Source organism: Pelodiscus sinensis, chromosome 11 (assembly GCF_052426305.1).
Source record: "Pelodiscus sinensis isolate ZL-2025 chromosome 11, ASM5242630v1, whole genome shotgun sequence".
In the NCBI taxonomy this organism is placed as follows: domain Eukaryota; kingdom Metazoa; phylum Chordata; order Testudines; family Trionychidae; genus Pelodiscus; species Pelodiscus sinensis.
The window spans coordinates 50,806,180-50,814,507 of record NC_143062.1 but is presented as its reverse complement, the minus strand read 5'-3'; the positions used below and the strand labels follow the sequence as shown (position 1 = coordinate 50,814,507).

General features: G+C 46.6%; 1 protein-coding gene across 16 annotated transcripts in view; it reads right to left on the bottom strand.

The window, feature by feature from the left end:
• Positions 1-3,043: 3,043 nt before the first annotated feature.
• The window catches only part of FHIT (fragile histidine triad diadenosine triphosphatase), a 1,114,957-nt gene continuing 1,109,672 nt past the window's right edge, over positions 3,044-8,328 (bottom strand). For all 16 annotated transcript variants that reach the window (XM_075938454.2, XM_089781282.1, XM_089781284.1 and 13 more), the window contains one exon: positions 3,044-3,341. The gene's annotated coding sequence lies outside the window, so the exon portion shown is untranslated. The remainder of the gene's footprint in view (positions 3,342-8,328) is intronic.

Genomic DNA, 8,328 nt, shown 5'->3' with positions numbered 1-8,328 from the left:
TTTCTTATGATCTTGTTCAAGGAACTAACGTGTGCACACTCAGAAGGGGCTCTCTGTTTGCTTTGACTGGGAAAAGACAGCATTTGGATGCTTGTGGCTTTTCAGACGTCTGTGGGATATGCCTGCTGTCATGTTAAATCTGTGATAGCAAACACAGGTGTTCTGGAGCTATACTTGTAAAGAATCAGAGCAATAACTAGAGCTAGGCATGGAAGGGTTAGTTTTATATGTCAATTTCACTGCAAACACCCCCAAACTAAGAAAAATATTTCCATCGCTAATCATCAACAGGCACTGATAGGCAAAGAAAGACAAATGAATCCTGGGAATTTCTGAGGGTTTGATTTGAGGCTATTTACTGTGGTATTGAGCGTTTGGGTTTTAATGGTTATAACTCTTTAGCCTTTTGAATCTCAATCTCAAATGTCACTAAATAATTGTCTGATTCTCCCCCATGATTTCCTGCAATTGTGAACATTGACATTGATAAAAACTGAAAAAAATGCTTAAACCCCATAGTTCTGGGTAATAGGAAAATGTAAATAGATAATAATCTACATTCATTATTGGGGAAAGTACCTACAAATAATCGATCACGATGGGAAAAAAATCTACTGCTGCCAAGCATAGCTGTTGTCAAATGCCTTTGCTTTGCTCCTGCTGTTACTTATGGTATTTGATCAGCAAAGTTTCTAAGCCAATGGGCCAAATTTATTGCTGGTCCAGCTCTCCTGACTATGGCCCAAGCCCTGTGTACACTGGGCATCTCTATCAAGTTTCCAGTCAGACTGTGCTCCCGTAACACGTCTGGCGGGTTTATTTATTTACACATTTCTGGCACATTTCATACTGTTTGTTGAAAGTCGGGTCAAGCTGGGGCGTCTGAATCCTCATTCGGCTCCGACCCTGAAGCGCTCTGACGTTCAGGTGAGTTCACGGCTGATGATCCACATCAACCCCGCTGCAGAGATGCTGTGCAGGTTGCTGTGTTTTAAATCAGCAAACACGGAGAATCTGAGCTATTGCCATTCTCTCCCATTAGCAGGGCACGTCTACACAGCAGGGCTGAAGTCGAATTCAGCAACGCAACTTCAGCTACATCAATTGCGTCGCTGAAGTCAAAACAGCTTAACTTGGCTTTTGGCGCTGTCTACACAGCAGGAAGGCAAAGGAAGAGCACTCTCCCTTCGACTTCCCTTACTCCTCCTGAAATGAGGGTTACAGGAGGCGGAATAAGAAGTCCTCCAGCTCGCCATTATTTCGAAATAACGGCTTGTAGCGTAGACGTGCACTATGTTATTTCGGAATAATGTCAGTTATTCCCAAAGAACGCCATTGTATAGACGCATCCTTAGAAAACAACATGTCCCACATACCACTGTGTAGCAAGTGGTGGAAAAGCTGCCTTCTTCTAGTGACAACTGTAGACCTGAGCTGCAAAACTCTGGGGCTATGTCTACACTGGCATGATTTTCCGAAAATGCTTTTAACGGAAAAGTGTTCCATTAAAAGCATTTTCGGAAAAGCACGTCTAGATTGGCAGGACGCTTTTCTGGAAAAGCACTTTTTGCGGAAAAGTGTCCGTGGCCAATCTAGATACGCTTTTCCGCAAAAAAGCCCCGATCGCCATTTTCGCGATCGGGGCTTTTTTGCGGAAAACAGAACTATGCTGTCTACACTGGCTCTTTCGAGCAAAAGTCTTTCGGAAAAAGACTTCTGCTCGAACGGGAGCAGCATAGTTTTTCCGGAAAAGCACTGATGATTTTACATTAGATCGTTAGTGCTTTTCCGGAAATTCAAGCGGCCGGTGTAGACAGCTGGCAAGTTTTTCCGGAAAATCAAGCGGCCAGTGTAGACACAGCCTGGAGAAGTTTGGATCTGGATTCCAACCAAAGTCCAAGAGTTCTGAACTTGAGTTGAGGTCTCTCACCAGTTTCTTGTATGTCCGTGTCCCTGTATTTTGTCCACGTGTGCTCTGGAGTGACTGGCAGTAAACAGTTGATCGACTGTAGATGCTCCTCAGAGGAGCTCTACCACTAAAAGAATTTGTCGAGTGAATAACCACCTAACAAACTTAACAAATTTTGTTACAAGCAAAGAAACATAGAATCCCTTGAACTGGAAGGGACCTTGAGAGGTCATTGAGTCCAGTCCTCTGCACTCATGGCAGGATCAAACACCATCTGGACCATCCCAGCTAGATGTCTGTCTAACCTGCTCTAAAATATCCCCAGAGATGGAGATTCCACAACCTACCTAGGCAACTTATTCCAATGATTAACTACCCTGACAGATAGGAAGTTTTTCCTAATGTCCAACCTAAACCTCCCTTGAGGATAGGACAAGAAGCAATGGCCTTAATCTACATCAGAGGCCAAGGAGAACAATTTGTCTCCCTTCTCCTTGTGACACCCTTTTAGATACTTGAAAACCACTAGTATGTCCCCTCAGTCTTCTCCTTTCCATACTAAACAAGCCTAATTCTTTCAGTCTCACAACTCATGCTCTCTAGACCTTTCTTCATTCTTGTTGCTCTTCTCTGGATCCTCTCCAACTTCTCCACATCTTTCTTGAACCTTCCTCATAGACCCTACCAACTTCAATACCACGTAAGCATCTTCACAATGTCATTAATTCTCTAAAGTGTATTGTGCTATTTTAAGCCCATCTAGAAACATTTTTATTAAAAGCAGGAGAGGAATGTAGGAGCTTACGAGATAATAGAACAAGAACGGCATAAACAATAGGTCATCTGATATACCTTAGCTAAGTTCTAACCAAGCGTTTGGCGCTGTCTACACAGCAGGAAGTCAAAGGAAGAGCACTCTCCCTTCGACTTCCCTTACTCCTCCTGAAATGAAGGTTACAGGAGTCGGAATAAGAAGTTCTCCAGCTCGCCATTATTTCAAAATAATGGATGGACCTGACGCATCATAACGCCAACAAGATATAATGTTTCTGAGCTGCAGTCGCTTATACACAGAATATCACGAGGCACAACATGGAGCAAATGTATAATGTAACAGGTCATACCAGACACATACTGCTGCTACTATTTAATTTCAGTTTGGGCCAAAGGCCAATTTTAAAAGATTCCCTCGCAAGCACATTCACAAAGTATGAGCCACTAGGCAACAGGTTGTTTTGAATCCCGTCTGTCAGTCATCTTCGTTGAAGTTCGACCACGGCAAACTCCAGCTCTACGTGGCTCATGGAAAAATCCCGTGGTTTGAATGTCACAGAATCTGAGTAGCTGCAGGCCCAACGCCATGGCCACACTGGAAGATGAGTCCCATTTTGGGTTTTCTTGTGCTTCAGGATTTGTTCCAGTTCTGGCTCACCTGAAAAATATTGCCCAGTAAAATTGCCGCCAGACATTAAGCTAAATGCAACAACATTTTTGATCTGTAGTAATGAAATAAAATGAGTTTGTGTATTATAAGAACGGCCAGACTGGGTCAGACCAAAGGTCCAGCTAGCCCAGGGTCCCGTCTTCCAACAGAGACCAATGCCAGATGCCCCAGAGGGAGTGAACAAAACCGGGAATCATTCAGTGATCATGTCACCCATTCCCAGCCTCTGCCAAACAGAGGCTAGGGTACCATCCCCACCCTCCCTGGCTAATAGCTGTTGATGGACCTAACCTCCACAAATGTATCTAGTTCTTTTTTGAACCCTGCTGATCTGTGGCCCCCAGAGTACTTACCGAGCTAAGTAACTATTGCTAACCTCAGGGACAGGAAGTCCTGAAGTGGAAGTCCATACGTGGACAGAGACAGCATGAGCTCTGTGCACCACGTCCATCCTCAAACTGGGCCTGGTGTGGTGCACAGACTGGCCCCCACACTGGCTGCCTCCTGCCCTCAACTGCGTCTGGGTTGTCACTGGGCACCATGGAGAAAAATTATGCTGGCACGCCTAGAGTAGAGCACGAATCCACATTCCTTCTGCAGTGGGCACGATACATTAACGCATCCCACTCAGGGGGCAACCTTTTCCCTCAGCAGAGAGAGACTCTAAGGCTATGTCTACTCGCGGCTTCTTGTGCAAGTAATATGCAAATGAGACTAAGCATGGAATATTGCTGAGCCTCATTTGCATACCTAATGAGCCACCTTTTTTCAGAAGAGACTCTTGCGCAAGAAGGAGCATCTACACTGCCCCTTCTTGCGCAAGAAAGACCCTCTTGCACAACGCCGTTCTTCCTGAAAAGTAATAGGTGTAACGGCATTGCGCAAGAGGGTTTTTCTTGCGCAAGAAGGGGTAGTGTAGACACTCCTCCCTGCGCAAGAGCCTCTTCTGAAAAAAATGGTGGCTCATTAGGTATGCAAATGAGGCTCAGCAATATTCCACGCTTAGCCTCATTTGCATATTACTTGCGCAAGAAGCCACGAGTGTAGACATAGCCTAAGGGTACATCTAGACTACACCTCTCTGTCAACAGAGGGATGTAGATTAGGCATGTCAAAATAGCTAATGAAGAGGGGATTTAAATATCCCGTGCTTCATTAGCATAAACATGGCCGCTGCTTTTTTCAAACCAGAGCTTTTTCGAAAAAAAGCGGTGGCCATGTTTATATGCTAATGAAGCACAGGATATTTAAATCCCCGCTTCATTAGCAATTTCAATGGGCCTAATCTACATCTCTCTGTCGACAGAGAGGTGTAGTCTAGACACAGCCTAAGAGAGGCTAGACATCATTTTTACACCTCAGATGTCTCTCTCTTAGACCAGGTTGGGTTTGTCGGGGCAGCGGCTGGTGATATTAACGTTTCCTTGTATTCCGTTGAAATGAAAACGGATTATGTGATATTTGCTTGCTCCTTATTGCGAGAGAACTAAGTTTGGGGGAGAACAGTCCCCGTGATGTGACACATTCTACTCTTCCACCTTTCCAACTAGTCAGCAACTATAATGTGTACCAGGAACAACGCACCCTTGTCTATCGATGGATCCTTACGAGGCTGTTTCTCAAGATGACCTTGGGAGGCTAGGACCACCCTGATAGGACATAATGGTTTCCTGTGGTCAAGCAAACACTCAAATCCCAACTTCTAATTAATGGTGCTTAGAGGCTGCTGCATGTGGATATAATTAATACCACTTACAGCTGGAAAGTGCAGAAATCTATCGCTGATTAGTAAAATGGGTGATTGCAAAGCAACTCTGCGCAAACACTGCCTGCGGTTGGTCACAGTCAAATCTCACCACGGCAGTGTGGTCAGTGGGCTAAAACATAGCCTTAGCCTCACCCCTGCCCTCGCTTTCAGCCAGCCTCTAACTTCCTCCTCTGCAAGGCCGGGGGCCAATGCTTATCCTTGCCCCCTAGAATCCTAGGTTTGGACGAGACCTCAGGAGTCATTGAGTCCAACCCCCTTCCTAAAGCAGGACTAACCCCAACTCAATCATCCCAGCCAGGGCATGGTCAAGCCAGGACTTAAAAACCTCTAGGGATGGAGATTCCACCCCCTCCCTAGGGAACCCATTCCAGTGCTTCCCCACCCGCCTAGGGAAATCATTTTTCCTAATATCCAACCTAGACCTCTCTCCCTGTAATTTGAGCCCATTGCTCCTTGTTCTGCCATACGTCACTACTGTGAACAGCCTCTCTCCAGCCTCTTTGGAGCCCCCCTTCAGGGAGTTGATGGTTGCTCTCAAATTCCCTCCTCGCTCTTCCCTTCTGCAGATTAAAGCAGCCCAAATCCCTCAGCCTCTCCTCGTAGGTCATGTGCTCCAGCCCTCTCAGCATTTTGGTTGCCTCAGCTGGACTCTCTCCAATCCATCCACATGCTTTCTGTAATAGGGGGCCCGCAAACTGGACACAATACTCCAGGTGTGGTCTCACCAGTGCCAAATAAAGGGGAATAACGACTTCTCTAGATCTGCTGCCAATGCTCCTCCTTATGCACCCTAATATGCCATTAGCCTTCTTGGCTACAAGGGCACACTGTTGACTCATCCAGGTTCTTAGCCACTGTAATCCCCAGGTCCTTTCCTGCACAACTGCTGCTCAGCAATCAGTCTGCAGCCTGTACCAATGCTTGGCATTCTTCCATCCCAAGGGCAGGACTCTGCCTTTGTCCTTGTTGAGCCTCATCAGATTTCTTTTGGCCCAATCCTCCAATTTGTCTAGGTCACTCTGGACCCTGTCCCTGCCCTCCAACGTATCTACCTCTCCCCCTTGCTTAGTGTCACCTGCAAACTTGCTGAGGGTGCAATCCATCCCCTCATCCAGGTCATTAACAAAGATGTTGACCAAACCGGCCGTAGAACTGATCCTTGGGGTACTCTGCTTGAAACTGACCACCAACCTGACATCAAGCCATTGATCACTGTCCATTGGACCTAACAAGCTAGCCAACTTTCTATCCACCTTCCAGTCCATTTAGCCAATCCATACTTGCTGGCAAGAATATTGTAGGCGACTGTATCAAAAGCCTTGCTACGGTCAAGGTAGATCACGTCCTGCTTGTCTGGCCACGATCTTTCTTTTCCATACACAGTGAAATTCACCTCACCCCACCCAAGCCTCGTAGGTGGGATGGAAGAAGAGCACAGAAGATGGAAGAAGAGCTTCTCTGCGTGGGGGTGAATTTCACCATCAGGGAATAAACGGGTCAGGGAAGGGCATCACGTGCAGCCAATAAGGCTAGGTGTACTAGCTCCGTGTTTCAAAAGGCTTCCCCCTTCCTTGCTTAAAAGCCCTGTCCTTTCCTGAGCTCCTTGCAACTTCTCGGAGCTTCATCTTTGCTGCAGCAAGATGGTAAATATTCTGTGAGTGGCAGCTGAAGCTGGGGGTGTCCTCGAGAAAATGGCTCTTCCCGAAGAGCTAGGAGTACTATGCATGATGGTGGGGGCCTGCATGTGAAACTGAAAGGGGATCGTCTCACTGTCTAATTAAATATCATCGTATCATCCCCAATAGCACAACACACCATTGGAAATGGCACAAGTATTTATTTCTTCAAGCATCCCCCGGGGTCCAATATCTAATGTCCAGACATGGCAGAGTTGGAGCGGCACTTGGCAGATGTAGCAGGGAGAGGATTAAAGAGTTTCCCATTATATTCAGATGCTATTTCTCTGGCTTTCTTATGGAAAAGGAGGCCATCAGCAGTTATTTTAGTCCTCCTTGACCTAAAGCCATCAGCAAGTGCTGACACTGGAAAGCATTAATGAGAGGAAAAAGAGAAATCGCTCTTGAGTGTTTTTAAGGCTGCAATGAAAATGTGATATCTCGTTTTGCCAACTTGTTGTCTCCTGGAAGAAGAATTACAATTGACCAATTTACACGAGCCCCTTGAGTCAGCATGGTAGGGCCCAGTATTGTGTGTACGTCCGTGTGGTGAGAAAGGGCAAGAGGCAGCTTCCAGACACATGCAAGAAGGGCTGTATGGGGTCAGTGAAGGGCATGTCACTAGTTTAAGTTGTGGTCACATCTCCAGGGCCAAAAGACAACACCCTCCCAATTGCTATACAAGCACCCAAATGCCTAACACCGAGTTGCCCTTACAGCTGGGGCAGTGGCAAAAGGAGGAGTAAAGTTTGAGGGCAGCTAGGGCAAGTCTGAGAGCTTCACGCCCAGCCTGCTCAAGCCAAAGGGATATTTCTAAATGAAATGAGCCAAGGCAAATAGTGTAGCCTGATTCCTTCCCCTGCCTCGTGGGGCTATACTGCACGTGGAGAGCAGAGCTGTGTTGAGGTTCGCAGGGGGACTGGAGGTGCTCGGAGCAGAAGGTCTCAAGAGAGGGCGGGTGAAAGAGGAGCGTCCCTCTCTGAGAGCAGGGCTACTCTTCTGGAGAACGTCAACCTAAGGTATGCAACTCCAGCCACGAGACTAGCATAGATGGAGTCAACATACTTGAGGTTGAATTTCTGCAGTATCCTCACTGTGGAAGGTCGACAGGGGAAACTTTCCCGTTGACTTCCCTTACTCCTCATGGCCGAGTGGTGCACCAGGGTGGATGGGGGCGCCATCAGCAGTCAATTTAGCAGGTCTTTACTAGACCCGCTAAATCGAAGCCCAGGAGTCTGATTTCCACAGCATCGATCTTGGGGTAAGTGAAGATAAGCCCTGAGATGCTCCCTGAAAGACGCTCACCAGCCATTCACTGGTGGGAATCAAGTGTCACTTTCACATTGGGAAAGTACCCTCAAAGCCAACCTCCCTGCTACAGTTACGCTATAGTAAGTAGTTCTCAAAAAGCTCTGGAAACAAAGGGGCAAATTAGGTAGATAGTTTCAATATTCGTCCATGATTCAAATCTGTTTTGTAGGCACGGTAGCCAATGTTACAGTTAAACATCAGAAGCCCTGAGCTTAATCAG